The 17,398-nt window shown below is 41.0% G+C and overlaps 1 long non-coding RNA gene across 1 annotated transcript in view; it reads right to left on the bottom strand.

Annotated features, from left to right (window-relative positions):
* The window catches only part of LOC125641738 (uncharacterized), a 218,379-nt gene that overhangs the window by 106,367 nt on the left and 94,614 nt on the right, over window positions 1–17,398 (bottom strand). The window contains exon 3 of the long non-coding RNA XR_012669671.1: window positions 14,723–14,872. This is a non-coding gene — a long non-coding RNA (uncharacterized LOC125641738). The remainder of the gene's footprint in view (window positions 1–14,722; window positions 14,873–17,398) is intronic.

Here is a 17,398-nt window from a genome sequence, read left to right as displayed (position 1 = left end):
GTACTTTCCTATAGCAGCAACAACTGCATGTGACCGTCCATATTTAAGATGAACATTTGATCCATACCTACAAACTGTGCTAGAATGCATTGGTGAGGGAAAGGAGAGAGAAAGGATGGGAATCATGAAGCCCAACTCTAAAATACTCAGTTTCTCTAAGTGTAAACTCAGAGGGTTTAGAGGAGTTGGAAAGAATCTACAGAAGGAGGATTCAAAATTGGTAGTCTTAAATAGACTGTGTGGCTTTCTACCATTTCAATATGAAAATTGGATTGAATGGAAGGATGTCCGGCTTTGCAATAAGTCATATGTAAATAATTCTACTGAGGCAGACTCTGACCTTCACAGTAAAGGAAAAAACCTCTTGATGGTGGCAGATCTGCTGCCAGTCTCAGAATGGCTAATGCAGTGCAGTCATAGATGTTGCTTGGAGTCAATGCTTTTAAGTTAAAGCAACCTTTTTAATGCTGTCCCTTGCATTATTTTGAATACATTTCTAAATCTCTTCTTCACAAGGGAAATTTAGATATTTCAGAACTGACTTCTTATCAGGTACAATACATCGTATTGGTCCTTACCAGAGAGAAAAAAAATCAGGCATTTTATTCCTGGTAGCATGAGCATAAGCAGTGGGTTGACACCCCCCTTCAGGGAAGCTAGCCTTGAAGACTCACCTATTCTGCATGAGGCCCTGCCCCGCACAGCCAGAGCCCTGAGCCCCACTCCCAGAGAAGTCCCAGGCCAGCCGCAGGGGTGGCAGGTGGACCTCCATCTCTTCCATGTGAGTTCCTGCCTCCCACAGCTGGAACCCTGAGCCCCTCCCACAGCTGGAGAAGCCCTGGGCTGGCTGGAACCCTGAGCCATCCCCCCGCTGGCCAGAGGCGACTGGGGCCAGCATCAGCAGCAGCCACTGGCCTACTGTACCTGAGCACCATAGCCAATCAATTCAGGCTTTAAACTTGCTATTCCAGAAGTCTTAGCTAATGGGACGGATCCTCAGTTGGTTAAGTGGGTGCCACTCCTTTAGCTTCCATGGAGCCGCACTCATGAACACCCACTGAGAAACCATCCCAAGTTCCATACTACTTAGCCTTCAGAACCTGTGAGGAGCTGAGTACTATCTATCAACTATTACCGAGTTCAGAAAGAGTATTATTCAGCAACTCACAGGAAGGAAATGGCTGGCACCTTGCAGGATTGAATCCCAGAGGTAACGAATTTAGGGGGCTACATGCCACGCACGATATAGCCCAGGGGGTGTTATTCTGGTGAAGCATTAACCTGAAAAATCACAACATGCAAATACTAACTCTGCTGCACATTCAAATTACACACATTTGTAGTTTTTTTGCACTGTCCTGCATAGTAATGGAATGAGAAATGGATAGTTTTTAAACACACAGTTCAAAGTTTCTTGAAGGTGCAATTCATTCTTTTAAATGTAACCCCCTCCGCACACGCTGCTTTCCCAGAGGAAAACAAAAATAGGGTGGTGGATTGGGGTGGGGTCAGGCTGAATTGTAAGGAAAGAAACAACAAACATGGAAAATTGGACAAGGAACACGCCATCCTGAGTCAGACCCAGGGTCTATCTAGCCTAGTATCCTGTCGGACAGTGGCCAATGTCATGTGCCCCAGAGGGAATGAATAGGTATTCATCAAGTGATCCATTCCCTGTTGCTGCTCATTCCCAGCTGCTGGCAGTGAGAGGCTAGGGACACCATCCCTGCTCATCCCAGGGAATAGCCATTGATGGACCTATTCTCCATGAAATTACCTAGTTTTTTGGAACCCTGTCATAGTCTGGGCCTTCACAACATCTTCTGGCTAAGAGTTCCACAGGTTGACAGTGTGTTGTGAAGAAATACTTTTTGTTTTAAACCTGCTGCCTATTAATTTCATTTGGTGACCCCTAGTTCTTGAGTTACTCCTCATAACAAACACTTCCTTATTTACTTTCTCCACACCAGTCATGATTTTATAGACCCTCAACCATATCCCCCCTCTCTCTTTTCCAAGCTAAATAGTCCCAGTCTTATTAATCTCTCCTCATACAGAAGCTATTCCATACCCCTAATCATTATTATTAAAAGTAGCAGCGTAGCAGGGGCAACACAGGCTAGCCACCCCACATATAAATCAGCCTGAAGCCCAAAGGTACATATCTGAGCAGCTAGACTATGCTGCCGCTGCCCATGCCACCACAGCTACGTTGTTATTTTGAGTGTGCTAGCTAATACGTGACAGCGTTATTTAAAGCAGCATTCATTCGAGATAAACTGATTTTCTTATGGATTCACCATTCAGGAGGTCACTGCCATCCTGAATATACACTAGTACAACTACATACACCATATAGTCTTTTTTCCTTCTCTGTACACACCAAGGAAAAAGATGTCTGGATGGAGCTTGCTCTCAGTGGGAATACCATGTAGAATACATTACACACACCTGCATTTGCTGTATTTTATTTATGCACACCATTGTAAGACAGCCACCATCAAGGAGTGGAGATGTTTCTGGAAAGGCAATATTCTAGAAAATTATTGCTTAGACATCTTTTGGGGAAAAAAATTAAAGAAAATATTGTTCTTGCCTTTCTAGTTAAGGCCCACTCAGGAAGTGTTTTATGGGTTGTAACATGAGCTTTCATACTGAAAACATGACAGTGCATCAATCCCCTGTTCTGGTAACTTGCTGTTAGAAAGTTTGCCTGGTTAATGGCTTGAACAAAATGTTCCACTGCTCTCATTTGATGCTGGGTGAAACAGAAGCAACTTTGTCCTACTTCATTGACTTTAGACCTAGCATATCAATTTTTTCTGAAATAAACTGTCGAGCATCGACTAAGAAGTTCCACAGGGAAACCTTATGCAGTGAATTCCCTGATGACTTTTTAAAATTTGTGTTTTAAAGTAAGGGTAGATGGCATTGTCAGTTGTCCAGGCTACTATGAGTAAGCTTCAAATGCGGTCAAGTGAGTCTCCTTATCAGGGTTGGCTCCAGGTTTTTTGCTGCCCCAAGCTCTAAGCGCCCAAGCAAAGAAAAAGGGTGGCCGGAATGCTGCCCCAAGCACATGCTTGGTTTGCTGGTGCCTAGAGCTGGCCCTGCTCCTTATACTTTCTCCTCACAATCTCCCTCAGGAATGCCTGTCTCCCTCAGATTACTGCAATGCCAGAATATTGGCAATATCAGGAATTTTTTTATAGTCTAAATAAGTTAGTTCCTCACTTAAAATGGAGGGCATATATTGGCGTGGCATTGCATTTAATTTTACTCTTACAGTCTATGGTATGAAGAGTTGTACTAAGCTGTTAGGTGACAAATACATATCCTAATGGGCTGATATTTGTCCTGTGTAGTCTGCTTAATTTCTTGTCTGTTTCACATTGGCTAACTGGCTCTAAAATAAATCCAGAGTGTCTCAGTTCATACTGTAGGGCATTCTATATCTTCCACTAATGAGTTGTAAATCTGAATGTAGTTAAAGAAAATTAAGTTCAGGAAGGAAAAAAAGTTTAGCTAAACAAACCTTTTTAAGCTAGACAGAACTAACTGTTACAGTACAGTTAACTTCACTGATGCCTGGAAAGTGGTCTTCATATTTTAGCAGTATAAGGAACTCAGAGGTGAGGTGAAATGCTAGGCACACAACAGAAGAAATTGTTTTCAGTTTTTTTTTTTTTTTAAAGATACAGATTTCAAATCTCCAAATCATGATTTTTCCTTGTTTTCTGGTCATCTACTATGCATCAGACCATGTAAGGGTAAAATTTTCAAAAGCACTTAAGTATCTTTTTTGAAAATGGAACTTAGAAGCCTAACCCTTCTTGAAAAAACAGTGGGATTTGGGCTCTTAGGTATGAAGTTGCTTTTAAAACCAGAATTTAGGCACCTAAATACTTTTGAGAACCTGGGTTTAAGTGTTTACTCCCAGTATTTCAATAGAAGTTACTTACCTTTGAAAAATCTGAATTTAGGATACTGGAGAAACCAAGGAGGATTTTCAACAACACCTAACTCATTAGCTTTTGGCATCTAAATAGCTTTTCAAAGCTGGTCTTTAGTGCTTAAAGGCAGAATTTTTAAAGGAGTGTGAGTTGGGTACTCCAGTCCCATTGAGCATTACTTGACTAATTTCTTAAGGTGAAATTTCCAAAGGAACCTAAAGTATGAGAAGTCTCAACCTGAGGTTATACCAGTAGTGCCAACTAGGCAAGAGTCTCAAACCTTAGTTCAGTATGGAGAAGAGGGCTTTCTAGAGCAAAGAGTCAGTAGTCCTGGGTTCTATTCCCAACTATGTTAGATTTTCTTATTCATTTTACTCAAAGTGATTTATACTGAAGTCAGAATTTTCTAAAAAGATAGGTTGTGTGTTATCTAACAAGGTGAAATAGAGAGTGGGTGTTATTAGTTTTCTCCCTCCACTCACCCTTCTTGTCAGAAGGATCCAAGTGGGATTAAGAGGGAAAAAAAAAATTGTGCCAGGAAAAAAAAGTGTAGTTGGAAAAAAAAAAAAAAAAACTCCACAAAACATTGAGTTCTACCTTTTCCCATATCCTTGAATAATTGCTTGCCAGCCAATATTTTTCCCCATGAAGTTTTTGGTCCATGAACAAGGAAAAATTTGTTAAGCTTCTTTGTTGCATTAACTTTTAAATGAACAATGACCCAAACGTCTAGGCCTTTTCAAGTACTCATGAATTTTACTGTAAGCATTCATAAACCATCCCTTACGTCTGTTTGTGGAATTAGCAGAAAATTCGTTCCAATTGCTGGTCTCAGTATAGGTGTAACAAAGCTTCAGTCATCCTAGAGAGATCTGCCATATTAGGACAGATACCAATGTCTCAGAAAGGAATTCTTGTGTGAATTCAAGAACTGGGGGAGAAAGGGGAAAAAAAAGACTGCATTCAGAGGATAGAAGAGCCAGTTGGAACAGCATTCAGTACTTGGCCAGATCCCACTAGAGGAAATGCTGAAGAAAGCCAAGATTTACACTGTGAGTGAGTTTCCAGCTTTTAGTAGATAGGCTCATTATACATTAATTAGCACAGCTCAGAGAAGAAAGATGGAGAAAGGGAAAATACAGAGGTATCACACCTGACAATTGCTGGATTTGCAGTTATGGAATGTTGGAGTGTAACTAGTTGGGCTATGCACAGGCCTGGTCAAAGAGGAATGGGAATCCTGCCCAAGGCTGCTCTCTGGCCCTGTTTCAGTCTGAGCGATGCACTAGCCCCATGCAACTGTTCCCCACCCTATTTCCATTGAGGCATTTGCCCAGAGGATCTATGTAGCTGTAGCTACACTGTCCCACATCCAACCCCAATCCTGTCCTCTTGCGTTACAGCCAGAATCCCATGGTGTACAGCTCCCTGGTATGAGAGAAGGGTAGCCTCCTTATGCAGTCTCCCTGCATCCTTGCCTCTTCCAAACAATCATGTAGACTTTTGAATTTTAATCTGATCAGAGGTCACAATCTTGAGCCTTAAGATACAGACTGCATAACCCAATAGCTAATTATAGTAGTTTGGTGCTGTATCAAGCAAACAGTATATAAGTTATGAATTATAATCTCTCTATGCACAAGTAAAATGAGTTAAGCAAATGTGTACAGTTATAGCTTCAACATGAAAAGAACCTTGGTATTCAGTCTTTTTATTGCTTCTTGAATCCCTTTATAACAGCTTCTATGAAGCACTTGTCCACTTCCTGTTTATAAACCAATTAATTATTGAGTTTGAAACCAACTTAAACACTACCCACTCTCAACATAGATAAACAGTTTCCTTGCTTTAGCTCTTAGCAGGATCAGTGTGGGCACTTGGTCTCCGCATGTACAGCAGTATTTGCTTTTGCTCTGCTTAACAATTCAACAGTTCTATGAATATAGAGTAGGTCTTTAACACACACTTACCAGGTTGCAAATGTATAAACATCTGCTTGCTTTTCAAACTTCACTCACAAAAGCATCTCTGCCTATATTGTAATGAAAATGCCTTTATCTAGCTTTTAATATATTTTCTGTTCCACAATGGTATAATTCAGTTTGGCTGTACATGATTCAATGAAATCCTGACTTGAAAAAAGTTGCTAACGTGCCTCAAACTCTTTCTTGGAGATTCCATACAAGATTTGTCTGGCTGATTATTATGGTTAGTGTGGTAGATAAATGCAGTCCCACTTATAGAACAGTCTTGCCATCCTGCTGTGGGAAGCTGGAGTTCACCATTTACATTAATAGGAAATCCATGGGACAGCTGCAGGACTATTCCAGTAATAGTGCTGTTTATTGGAAAACAAGGTCTGTATATAGCTTGTGTAAGTGCTTGATGTTATGTTTTAAATGACATAACTTAAGACTATTGAAAGAGTTTGCTGTAAATTTGCTGGCAGGCCAACATCTTGAAGTCAATGCGTTTGCCCTATATGTGAGCTTGTGAATTGTTTATAACTTATGAAAAAACCTTCATTTCTACAGCACCTTGTACTAAGGCTCTTAGAGTACCTTACAAAGATTTAATTAACACTCCTATGAGATAGGTAAAAGCTATCATTTCACTAGTCACTGAAACAAAATGCCTCTAAGGCAGAGTACTGCAGGATAACCATTTAGGACAGGAAGTGAACAATGCCATATAATAGGAACTATTCTGCTGCAACTCATTGTCTGGCAGACTTTCTACTATTGGGCTTCAGCACAGACCTGGGTCAAATTCATTCCCTCATGTAGTATTTTTGTACCACAGCAGCAGAGTAGAATTCTACTTCTCCCAGACAACCTCAGTTTTCCTATTATTTCCATACTAAACAGCTCATTTTACCAGTCAGAGAAAGTGGAGCTTCTTACTGATGATCTATTTGCCACTAGTATATCATGCCAGAACTATTTTATCTCATTCATTCAATTGGCCTCTATGCAGACAGGAAAGATTCTATGTTGGCTTCAAAAAAGTGGAGACATATCTATTATTCCAGTCATTTCTTGATTGAGCTAGGGGAATGGAATATGAGGCAGGCTAGAATGGTGTTGACACCAACACAGACAGCATTCAATAGGATTCATGTGGTAATCTTTAAAGCAATATCCCAGGGCTCAATACAAGTCTTTCAATTTCTTGCTTTTAGAGAACCAGAGATGGCTCTTTACTTTCTAACATAGCATTTCCTACTTCTCTTCTGGGACCTAAACCTTCCCCAAACTCATTGCCAGCGTGTGCTCATACCCCATAGGCCTTAATCTATTCCAGGCAGTATGCAGCCACTCACAAACCACCACCCTGTACATACAGCTTCATATGGCCACCCCCATTTAATTTTCAAGGCTGCTTGTAGAGATTCCACTACCTGAAGTCAATAAGGGAAAAACTGACAATGTTTAAAATATTTCTCACTGAAAGCTCTAAGCAGGAATCCTGGTGCTTAGCATTTAAAAAAAATATTGGGAAAAAACCTTTTCTAAGAGAAGTTCTGGATACACTGAAGTCAAAGGCAAGACTCCCATAGAAGATGCAGTGATATTATACATGGTTGCTATGATACTGGGGTCATAAGTACCATAGAATCTGAGTGCCTCAATTTTTTAGTGTATATGAGCTCACAACCCTCCTGTGATGTTGGGAAGTACTTTTATTCCCATTTTACACATGGGGAATGGACATGGAAAGCCTAAGCAACTTTCCCAAGGTCACACAGAAAGCCTATGGCAGAACAAAGACATGAACCCCCACCTTCTAAGCCCTAGACTAGTGCACTAACCATTGGGAATTCCTTCCTCTTCAAAACCTGAGATTGATTGATGTTATTAATGAAAGGTGTGGCCAAAAGTTAACACTTTGCTAGCCCTTTTATGGCCATTTCTCTTATGGAACTCCACTACTGACTTTAGTGCTTGTCGAACTTTTACCTTCTCACAAGTGATTCATTGATTGCGGTAATGTTTTCCCAGTACACTCTCTCCAATATCCGTGAGTTGAATAGTGCTCATGGGCTACAACAGTATTAAAATTCAGTTAATATAAAATTAGTTAATTTGTTTTTAATTATGCTGGATAAAAATAAATAGGACTTGACACTGCTGAGTATGTTCCAAAATAATTAATCTCTACAACTGTAAAAGCACAGCTTTTATCAGGCTCAGATTTCAAGTTCCTGCATTCTTGCAGTGAACAAGTCTTAGAGTGTCTAACTTGGAGCAGCTGAACATGACATTGTTCAGATAGATGAAAATAAAATAAGTCAGTCAGTGCTGAAAGACAAAAATACGTTGGCTTGATTCAGCCTAACAAATGCATTTTGATTGTAAATATGAGGCTTATTGAATGGGCATTACAGGGCATACACCTGTTCCCATTGTTAAAATTCATATTGTAGAGGAGATAGCATAGGAGTCAACATGCTACACTGTGTGACCAGAACATTGATCTGCACTGAAAGGTAGGTAAAATGGCAGTGGGCAGCTGGAGTGGCAGAACCTGAAGCTACAAGTAGAAGGTTTAAACAACAGACTACTCACCTATAGCATGGAAATCAATTTTCAAACCCATACTTAGAAACTCAAATGGTCAATAAAAAAAAAATCTACGCCATTTAAGTCAATAGCAATGCTCCCACTGACTTGAAAAGTAGCAGAAATAGGTGTTAGGAGACAGTAAGGCACACATTGTCAACAGTGGCCCCAGTTTTCAGGCGCCCAAGCTTTGGAGGCTGATTTTGGAGATGGTAGCTTTGAAGACCAGGTCACTTATTGATGTGCTGGACTGCAGTCAACCATGTTTTCAGATTTTAGCATCAGTAAATGCTGTGTTTAGATGCTCACAAGTCTTATTGAAAGCACAAAGACCTGAAGATGAGAGCTCAACATTACTGAGAGCCCCAGATGAAAGGTGTTCTATAGATGTCAGACATTGTTCTAAGGCCAAGCTAACATCATAAGAACAGCCATACTGGGCTAGAGCAAAGGTCCATCCAGTCCAGCATCCTGTTCCCTGACAGCAGCCAATGCCAGGTGTCCCAGAGGAAATTACCAGAACAGATAATCACTAAGCGATCCATCCCGTTGCCCATTCCCAGCTTCTGGCAAGCAGAGACTAAGGACACCATCCCTGCCCATCCTGGCTAATAACCATTGATGGACCTATCCTCCATGAATTTATCTAATTCTTCTTTGAACCCTGTTCTAATACTGGCCTTCACAACACCCTCTGGCAAAGAGTGCCACAGGTTGACTGTGTGTGTGTGTTGAAATACCTCCTTTTGTTTGTTTAAGTCCCCCACCCCCGCCATCCACTTGACGTCAAGTGTAAACATCTTCATGGACAATCCCTTAGCAATCTCCTCTCCCCCTATCCTTCCCCAGTCCTGTTGGTGGCATAGGGGGTGGGGGCAGAATTTGCCTCCTCATGGATAAGCTGACATCTGTACTGCCACACTGTGCTCTGGACCCTGATAGGCTTTCCAGGCACCCTGCTGCAGCTGCTCCCATACCCCAGGGGGAGGGAGAGGACTGGAGGAAGAGTAGTACAGCCTGGTGTGAACCCCTTCCTATTGTATGAGCAACAGTTTGCCCAGAGATAGCACCATTCTTCCTAGCTATGGAGCTGCTCTACTGACCCTTCACTGTGGAGGAGGAAAGATGCAAGAACCACCTCCTCCCACCCCACCAGAGACAGTACCTGCTTATCCTAGACCATAATAAACAGTGGAAGGGATAACACAGGATACTCATGGCACAGGACTATTTACAAATGCAGCACTCTGGGCTGGTCTCTGGAACAGCAATGCCTGTTGAAATGGGTATTAATAGGCTATAGTTGACTTGGAAGAACAACGTAGAAGATTTTCCCCTCCCCAAACACTTCAGTGGATTTGCTCCAGATCTACACAGGCATAGTGAAGGGAACTGTAGAACACATATGGTATTTTTAGGAATGCTGGGCCAAAGTCTAGTGGAGGTCCGCTAAAAACCAATGAGTTGCACCAAAAAAGATGTTGTTAAATCCTGCTCTCAGTTACAATGGCATAAATCCAGAATTACTATCAGAGCCTTGTACTTAATATCCTGGTACCAATGGACTATGAGCAACTAGTAGCATAGAAATCTCTCAAGACTATGTGGTCCCCCCTCAACACACCTCACACACTTTTTAGCCCCCACTGATGTGTGTTGTAACAAACAAACCAACCACAACTTCAGAATGTTCCTGTACACCTCAACACAAATCACCACATGGGAAGCAAAAAGCTTTTTGCTTCCCTAGTTTAACATTGCACAATATTGCAAGCTGTTTTATACTGCTGTACTCTGAGTATTAGAGATACAAGATCTAAGAGGCTTAAAATGTTAGTCTTTTAGCAAAGAAATTTTGAAAGTAATTTCAGAGATGTTTTCTGTAGTACTGTTTTCTTTTCAAACCCAGGAACTTCTTAGCATTTTCATTGTGCTTCCTAACTATAAACACATGAGTTCCATGACAGGTGTCTTTGAAGACATGAAAAGTCATTCCATTTTTAAACAGAACAATCTTCATTAGCTCTGCACAATTGGAAAAATCTTGCTTGTATGAGGGGGAATGGAATATACACAGCATGACATTTCTCAGGGATAGTATTTTAGGCAGAAACGCTCTACCATGAAGGAGACTCATGTGTTCCCATTTTTTAAATATATGAAAAAGTATCTATAGGGTGGGGAACTACTTTTAATACTTTACATTATATTGTGGATTATAGAATTTATTGTACAAAACTGCTACAATATGAATTTTCATATTCCAATTTCAGAACTATTTCACAAGCTTCTCCCCCCAACATTTTACTGTTAACAGTTAGCATGTTCTCTGAAGACAACTATGCCTATTAAAGATAATTCAGCTCATTTATTATTCTGTATCAATTCCTACTTAATAGATTTTCACTTATGGATTAGTAAAATCAGGCTCAAGCTTCAGAGGGTGACAAAGCATAAGTCAGTTAGGATTTATATATTTTACTGTAGAATCCTAAATGCAGTTTTAGATAAATATGCCAGCCAATTGTGAAGTTGGCTTCTAACAATGAAAGGGAATGTAAGTGACAACAGCTTTTCAAGCCAGAGCTGCTGACACTTAAGAGTTAAAAAGAACAGCAAGACATGAGTAAGAAGCCAACTAAATAGAGAGGGTTTAGTCTCATTTGCATTCGATAGCCTATAATCAGAGAAAGGAAAACAGGGAATGAGTTTTGAGCACTTGTTCTCAAATTTTTGGGAACATCCATCAGGATTAATGCTTTTAATATTTATACTCTGGGAACATAGAAGTCATTTATAAATGAACAAACATTTGTTGTTACTCTGTAGTACCTTTGAATAGTCTTAGCCTGAAATAGGTCTCTATAAAAAGAGAATGCCTTCATGGAATTTTCCTCTGAAAATAAAGTTGCAGCCAATACCTAAGACACAATACTGTCAACTTCAGTTTCAAGGTAACTGAACCTGTATTCCTCCTCTGTGGTCCACCCAGGGCTCCAACTTTAGGCTTCTGACTCCCAGCTGGCACATCTCTTGGGCAGAGACCTGCATCTCACTTCCTCCTGACCAAGGATTTTAAGGCTGCACAGCTCTGTGCCTTATACTGTAATATCCCCAGCAAACAAGATCGCCTAAAAGGCCAGCACCTGTGCTTTGCTAGCTCTCCAAGATCTGTGACCAATGTATTGCCCACAAAAGTTGCAACACAACTCCTTCCAAGGAAGTACATCTATTCTAAAAAGTAAAAAAAAGCATTACAGGGGTGGAAAGAAAACCACTAAACAATAACCTGCATGCATGCTTAAAAGGTCAGCCCCCAAATCCAGCCTAGGGTAGGTTTCAGTCCTTCAAAATCAACAACTGGGTTTCCCCCATGGTCACAAGTTTATCAGTCTTAGATCCAGAACCACAAAAAATGCTGGGCAGGTCAGACATTTCTTTATATAGCTCAGGCTTTTTACCTTCACCTTCTGAAGCAGATAATCAGCAAACAAAGACCCTCTCCTCCGGGGATATCTTCACAAGGCCTTTCTTAGGCCTAAATGGAGCTGGGGAGTTTGCATTAACCTTCCTATCTAGGAGTTCCCCAGGAACTCTGAACTCCACATAACATCCCAAGAGTCCACACCTGTCTCAATTCCCAAGTCTTACATCTTGCATATATTTCCTCCCATCTGCCCTACCCCATCCAATTCCAGCCCCCACTAAACTTCCTGAAATAGCCTTGAAAGACCTTATTGCAGTGAATTGCCATAACTGACAAGACACAATGACCATCTGTAGATATATGACAATGCAATAACAACAAATACTCATTAAGGGGCCTTATTCAGTAGAAGAGATTCTCATAGCCTTAAAGAGGTCCACTTCCTAGACACTACAGTGCTAATAAGTGATTGTCACATAAACACCACCCTATACCAGAAACCTACTGACCACTATACTTACCTACATGCCTCCAGCTTTCACCCTGACCACACCACAAAATCCATTGTCTACAGCCGAGCTCTAAGATACAACCGCATTTGCTCCTTTCCCTCAGACAGAGAAACACCTATAGGATCTCTATCAAACATTCTTACAACTACAATACCCACCTGGTGAAGTGAAGAAACAGATTGACAGAGGCAGAAGGGTACCCAGAAGTCACCTACTACAAGACAGGCCCAACAAAGAAAGTAACAGAACGCCACTAGCTGTCAGCTACTGCCCCCAACTAAATTCTCTCCAGAGCCTCATCAAGGATCTACAACCTATCCTGAAGGACGATCCCTCACTCTCACAGACCTTGGGACACAGGCCAGTCCTCACTTATGGACAGCCCCCCAACCTGAAGCAAATACTCACCAGCAACTACACACCACACAACAAAAACACCAACCCAGGAACCAAACCCTGCTACATACCCTGGTGCCAACTCTGTCCACATATCTATTCAAGAGACACCATCATAGGACCTAACCACATCAGCCACACAATAAGGGGTTCGTTCACCTGCACATCTACCAATGTGATATGCCATCGTGTGCCAGCAATGCCCCTCTGCCATGTACATTGGCCAACCCAGACAGTCTCTACACAAAAATAATAAATGGACACAAATCTGACATCAGGAATCATAACATTCAAAAACCAGTAGGAAAACATTTCACTCTCTCTGGTCATTCAAAAAACAGACCTAAGAGTGACAATTCTTCAACAAAAAACTTCAAAAACAGACTTGAATGTTTAATTCCAGATCTGCAGTTTATTTGCAAACTGGACACCATCAGATTAGGCCTGAATAAAGCCTGGGAGTGGCTGGGTCATTACAAAACCTAAACCTAATTTCCCCAATGCTAATTGCCCCCTACTGTTACTCAGACCTTCTTGTCAACTGTCTGAAATGGGCCACTCTCATTACCACTTTAAAAAGTTATTTTTCTCCTTTGGTATCCTGCTGTTAAGTGAATTCTCTCATTAGACTGACCTCACACTTGGTAAGGCAACTCCCATCCTTTTATGTATTTATCCCTGCTCCTATATTTTCCACTCCATGCATCTGATGAAGTGGGTTCTAGCCCACAAAAGCTTACGCCCAAATAAATCTGTTAGTCTCTAAGGTGCCACAAGGACTTCTCATTGTCACAGCCTTCAGTGGTTTGCAAGCTCCAAAAGGCAATATATGGTAAGCTTGCAGAAGAGCACCTAACCTGGAGAAAGAGACTTTCAGCACCAGGGCAAGAAAAGTTCAGCTGCACATCCATGAGATGTGCAGCTGCTTGGGTACATAACTAATATATTTGATCCTCCTACTCCCCTCACCCCAAGGACTATGGAATCTCAGCTTGGCTTCTCTCAGCCCCGACACCTTCAGAGAAAGAAATGGTCCAAAACACCACATCTTATGATAGGGATATTGCACTGATCGTGGACATTGCTGTAGAAGACTAGAGTATTTTCATAATGGTCCATGCTCTCTATTTCCAGCCCCCTAGGGCTATACAGTCACCGGGTGTTGCTACAACTGCACAAGAGTGGTAACCTCTCATATGGAGGCTGAAGAGTTTTTACGGGAATCATTACCTTGTCAATGTTATTGTTGCCCCTTTGCTGAGGCATAGCATATTTGGGGGCTAAACAGGTCACTTTCCTATTTGGACCAAATATTTAGTGTTTGTTTACAAGTGTATGCAAGTCTTGTTCCATTGCACACAGAGGTGGTAAACTGCATACAGGCAACTGTCTTTTTCCAAAAGCCTCACATAAGACATCATTGCCCTTCCCCAATAAACAGCTGTTTTGGGCCTCTATCTCTCTAGGGTCTCCCACCAATTTACAGGTTCTTAGTAGTTCTTTCCCTGTTCCAGTGCCTGAGGTTTACACCTGGGAAGGTCCTCTCACTCAGAGCTTCTCCTCTTGGACCACATGGCCTTCCAAGACCAGCCTGATCATTAGCCCTCTCTGAGGGCAGCTGCTTTTCCATACAAAGGAACCTCAGTGCTCCAGAGAAACCCACAGTGTTTTCTTAATGGACAATCTGAAGAAGTTACATCAGACCTCTAGTTGACAAGCCATTAGCACCTTGCACTATAAGGTTTTAAAGAGGTTCACAATGTTTCAGCAGTACTAACTCACTGAACAATAAGGAGACATGTTTGGATATTACACCCATGGGGGCTAGTACATAAGACATCACTGAACAACTCCAAGGTAAGCAGTTCCACTTACCATGGTAGTGCTCCCAACATATAAGCACAGCATCACAGGAATCTTGATCTGGGACACCCCCTGTTGACCTCTTCTCTTAGCCCGAGACAGCCTGCATCTAGCTATGCCTTCCACAGCCCAGCCTTCTGGCAAGGTCACCTCTCTCCATTCCTGAGGAAACAAAAAAGTCATCTAAAAAAAAATCCATACAAACTGCCAAACAAAAGAGATTTCTGCCCATCTCAGGCAGAGTTGACATTCTCTGCTCCAACCCCGCTCTCAGGCACCACAGAGTCCTTTCCTTGCTCCTTTGGCTAAGCACAGCTTTTCAGGCTTTGTTTCTGGAGAAGCTTCTTCTTAACAGGTTTCTCCACTACTTCACCTCCCCATGAACTTTAACAGCTTCTCCTAGAGAAGCACCTTACTTATTACAGACCCTATTCCAGGGTCTGACAACACAGGAACCTGATTTTCTCACTCACACTCTCTTCCTTCCTCTAAGTCTCTCCTCTAACTGAGATCTCCTCACCCTCTGGGTAATCCTCTCTGATCCTTTCACAGCTGGGATCACTAACTGTAACTGATCTACCAGATCAGGATCAGCTGGGGGAAAACTGCTAACTCATAGGCAAGGCTGAGGCCAGTTCTCCTTAAATGGTCAGCTGGCCTGTGACAATATAGTGCCCTGAAATTTACACAAATTGAATTAAATCCATAATCCTAATTTAATGTTCTGAGACATTAAACAATGTACATAAACAACCCATGTAGTTTCATGCTTTATTTTGATGTCACTAGGAAATGTCAGCGGAATTGCAGCCTTATAATATACAGCTGGCCTTGGCTCCTTATTTCACCAGAGTTTTTGATTTTCATCCCTCAAATATATATATTACCTTTGAAGCAGTTTCTGACCGTAGAAAGAAAAAGGTATTTTTGAGAAAGGAGAAGCTACATGTAAATCACCTATTGCTATACTGTGACGTGGGATACAAGATTGGTTCTGATAATTGAAAATTTGATTTAGCTTGATTTATATTTTTCTCCAAAGATTCTATTGTTGGGTGGTCATATAAGGATTTACTAATTTAGCAGCCTAATCCAAAGACATTGAAATGAATGGCAAGATTCCATTTGATTTACATCCTGGGGGCAAATGTTCCTAATACTGTAGTTTGAGAAAACAGCGTCAAATTGAATAAATAAGTCAGAATAACCATGTTAGCATAGACAAAAGAGGTTGTGCCTAAGCTTTACTCAACAGGGAGGAAATAACTTTTATGATATCCCTTTGTAGCATGTCATTAAAAATATACTCTCACGACTCCTTGTGAACCAGTGGGGGGAAAAATGCACTGCACAGTGTCAAGAATCATAGTAATAATGTTGAAAAATGATTTGCAAATTCTGGTAGTGTGGGTGCCTAATTTGGTGGATTGATGCGTCTAAGTTTGTAGACAATTTTTCAGACTATTCCAAGGAACCTATTTACAGAAGCTACTTTGTGGGTCCTGATTTATTTCACCATATGCTTGGTGTTCTGAAATGTGTTCCCATGCTTCATTTTGTTTGAGAATATAGATTGTTTTTTATGCAAATGTGTATGGGTTCAAAGGTATTCAAATGAATGCTTTAGCAATTATTGCACCAGATTTGAGCTAACAGATATTATTCATTTTGTAAGCAATTGTAGAGTTCTTGGTTTGCCTTGCCTTGAAGCTTAGCTGCATACTGGATTAAGAAGTAATTCTGGAAGGATTTGAGAGCAGTTTTTCTGCCTATGTTATGAATACTGCACTTTCAAGTTTAATTTAAAAAATCCCTCATTATATACAATAAACTTGAAAGATTCATCTTTATGGTCTGTTTTCAACCAGTAAACTGGCAGAATGGTGGCCAGGACACCATTAGAGCACTTCTCCTTAATGATCATTTAAGTACATTTTGAAAATAAATAAAAGTCCATAAAGCAAAGTTCGTATCTATAGTGATTACTGTAATCTGGGAATAGCTGAACAACAGAAAAACTGAGGCCTACATTTACAAAATAACTAATGATTTTGGGAGTCCAACGTTAGACATCTTAAAAGGGCCTGATAATCAGAAAGTGTTCAGCATCCACGCTCTGAAAGTCCAGGGCCTTTAAGGTGTATCCTGTTCAGCATACCAAAAGTGAGCCACTTTTGTGAGTCTGTAAACTATTTCCCAAAAGCTGTGGGAGTCTGGCAAAGCAAGCCTGCTTTGCCGTATTGCCAACTTCGTTTTCTCCAGCTTGTGATTATGTGAAAATTTTAGTTTTAATTAAAAAATAGTAGGTTTGTATTTCTCATGGTAGCAGAGGAAAGTTCGAAAACACAATTAGAGTGTACCCTAAAGGTTCAAAACACAGAAAACATGAAAGAAGAAACCCACATTTGTTATACATAAAAATGAATAAATAAAAACTACCAAACAAAAAACCCTCATGATTTTTGGGAGGTCCCAACTCATGATTTTTAAATGCTGATGGCTGGCAAGGAAGAAGGGAGCGCTGCTGCTAAATGTAGGTGCTGCCACACAAAAAAAAAATCCCCATCAGCCTAGAATGGGTTGGGTTTTTTTAGCCCTAAACCAGAGTTAGACAGTTCACAGCATTTTGGCAAATTGGTATTTTTCTGGAGACTGCCATCTTTCACTTTTTAAAAGTGAAGTGTCTGG

The sequence above is a fragment of the Caretta caretta genome, chromosome 8 (assembly GCF_965140235.1).
Source record: "Caretta caretta isolate rCarCar2 chromosome 8, rCarCar1.hap1, whole genome shotgun sequence".
Classification (NCBI taxonomy): domain Eukaryota; kingdom Metazoa; phylum Chordata; order Testudines; family Cheloniidae; genus Caretta; species Caretta caretta.
The sequence above is the reverse complement of the archived record's forward strand: the minus strand, read 5'-3'. Positions and strand labels throughout refer to the sequence as shown.